Source organism: Hippoglossus stenolepis, chromosome 3 (assembly GCF_022539355.2).
Source record: "Hippoglossus stenolepis isolate QCI-W04-F060 chromosome 3, HSTE1.2, whole genome shotgun sequence".
Classification (NCBI taxonomy): domain Eukaryota; kingdom Metazoa; phylum Chordata; class Actinopteri; order Pleuronectiformes; family Pleuronectidae; genus Hippoglossus; species Hippoglossus stenolepis.
The window spans coordinates 30,866,950-30,869,687 of record NC_061485.1 but is presented as its reverse complement, the minus strand read 5'-3'; the positions used below and the strand labels follow the sequence as shown (position 1 = coordinate 30,869,687).

Genomic DNA, 2,738 nt, shown 5'->3' with positions numbered 1-2,738 from the left:
CTGGTGTAGCTGGAGAGGCTGTGATCAGCTTTAACACCTTTGCGTTGTTGGTTTAAGATCATCATACATCTTCTGGATTTCCAGCACACTGGGGAAGAACTTCCTGAGAGTTGGTCCTGCGACTGCTGCAATGTTATCCAGTGCATATTTCGGTTGCTGGATTATTTGCTTGTGGGCCACTTGGAGAAGCACAGCTTTCAAGTTTTCTTGTGTTGGTACTGTTCTTACTCCATGCGATCCATAAGATCAAGGAACTCATCTTCATCATCACCAACTAGAGCCTCTTGCAAAGCAGTGGACAAGAGATCACGCTCAGACTGACTAAGATACAACATCAGGGAGTCAAACAGTATATCAGGTGAGACAGAATGTTCACCAAATGTGACTGCTGCTGTAAAGGCTTGAGCGAGCCGAGAGGGGAAATATCCATGGTCCTTCAATCCCTTGACCATTATTCTACCAACAGATCTCCATTCTTCTTCTTGCCATTTTGGGGATAGCGATGGAACCTCACATCTGCACTCTGCTGCACAGTCTAAAATTCTGTCCAGAAGGCAGCATATACGTCCCTAGACACACCATCCATATCTGCACCAATTTCATCAATGAAGCTGTATTTCACAGAGTAGCTTATCATGGCTTCATCCTTGAATTGAGTAATCAGTTCTTCTAAGAGATTCACTCTGTGAAGTTTCACAGTCACATGCAAAAGTTCACAAGAAGGACTTGGTGGGGCAGCAGGAACTGTCTCAGAATGAATAGGAGTTGAGGTGTAGGTGTTGGTGTTTATTTGTGCCTCTTCTATTGGGAGGATAGGCTCAAATGGGACTGTATCATCGAAAACACCTAAAAATGGTCCACCTTGCATAGCGCCAAAAATGACTTCCGATGTATTGTACAAAGATGTAAGATCAATAATCTCAACAGCAGTAGAGACAAACGCTGACATGTTGTTGGTACTTTGCCCATCATCTTCCACAGTGTGTGTTTGCTGTTCACTGTCTGGTGTTTTCTGTGTCAGCTGCTCAACATTTTCTGCTGTGTTTTTCTGTTGCTTGTCTGCGTCTGTCTGTTTATCAGCCCCTCTGCCATTTCTGTGAACATGTCTTCTCTATTGGTCGGATGCTCTGTGAATAGGTAAAATCTTAACACCCCCAATTTATGTGTCTCATAGAGTTCCCCACACTAATTCTGTCATCAAGGTATGCTTCCTGAAAGTCAACAATATCGTGACTAAAGTCCTCCCACTTTCCATTTCTGTTCTCATTTGGGAAAATAGCCTCTTAGCATGTGACAGAATTTCTTTCTTTGTGGCTGTCTTGAAATATCAAGAAGTCTGGTTCCTCCACCATTGCGTTTTCTCACCTGTCTCTTATCATTTATCCAGCCTAACTCTATTTTCTTGTCACCTTTGAGGCCCTTTTATTATTTGTTAGATGCATCCTTGTTGGTTGCATAGAATGCTCTTCCTCAGAATCTTGAAGTCTGTCTTTGTTGCTTTTTGTGTACATTTTCTTTTAGTTTTCAAACAGGGACAGTCTTTTTGAATGAACTCCACCTCTTGTCTGTTTTCCCATACAGAACCGCCTTGTAGCAATCCTATCACCATATGCTGGAATGTAGGCAGCCAAAGTGTCATCATCAATTTCTTCAACTACTGAGGTGTCAATCTGTAATTAAAACAAAACAACACATTAAGACATTCCGTTAACTTAAGTGTAAGAGACTGGCTTAAAATACACCTAAAGTATAACCAAAATTGTTTATTTCTGTGCTGAAATTATCCTCTCCCTGTTCTGAGACTTACACGATCCTGCTGCATTTTCTGAATATTCTCCTCAGGAATACCTCGACTCTGAAGAAATATCCTCAGACCATCATCTTGTGGGAGGGGGGTATTTGAGGATGTAGCCATTGCTGGTTCTGTACAAATGTAGGAAAAATGCAGAATCTATGCACATTTTTGTTGCATCAACAAATATGAACAAATTTAAGATGGTCCCATGAAAATTTAAAATTCCTATTTCTTTAAATATCTCAAAACTGCATTCAGATATTTCATATAAAAGCATAACAATATAATAACGTTTTATAAATACTGCACGACAAGATTATGTATAGTACATATTATGAATTTTATGGGGATTTTGATAGATAAAGGAAATATAGTTTAAATTTTTGTCCATAATTCAAATATTTCGTTTGTTAGTCTTTTGTAGTTCACTGTTATTTATACAGAAGGATAGTCTGACAGTTTTAAGCGACGCTATACGTCATGGCGCTAATACAAGAAACGTTGCCAAACAACAGTTACATGTAGCACGCTGAACAAGGGCTCTATGCGAAACGTCCATGCAAAATGTAACTTCATCAAAATACTAGATAGGATTATAAACAGAGGCTAGAACACAGCTAGCTGGATCGTGCCTTAAGGGAGGCAGGTTGCTGTCACTGTCGTTCGCTCTCTTTTGTTACATGCGGTCAAAAGACATAACAGAATTTGGCATCTAACATGTAACCAAAAACTTTCCTTACCTGTATTGACACCGTTGCACTTGAAATCATTTAGCACTGTTGCAGGGTCAGGCTGATGCAGCAGCAACCCGACTCCATGCGGGTGAGAGCTTCAGGCAGGACTGAGGTAACGCCTTCTCCCGACAAAACTTAACTCAGAAAAACAGAGGTTGTTTTTTTTTATTATTCAGAAAAACAGAACTTATCTCGGAATTTCCGATATA

The 2,738-nt window shown here is 40.2% G+C and overlaps 1 long non-coding RNA gene across 1 annotated transcript; it reads right to left on the bottom strand.

Moving 5' to 3' along the window:
• Positions 1–1,530: 1,530 nt before the first annotated feature.
• On the bottom strand, positions 1,531–2,738 carry LOC118103584. Its single transcript, XR_007032607.1, has 3 exons — positions 2,536–2,738; positions 1,808–1,923; positions 1,531–1,670 (listed from the first exon to the last, which is right to left on the bottom strand). It is a non-coding gene; the product is annotated as an uncharacterized LOC118103584 (long non-coding RNA).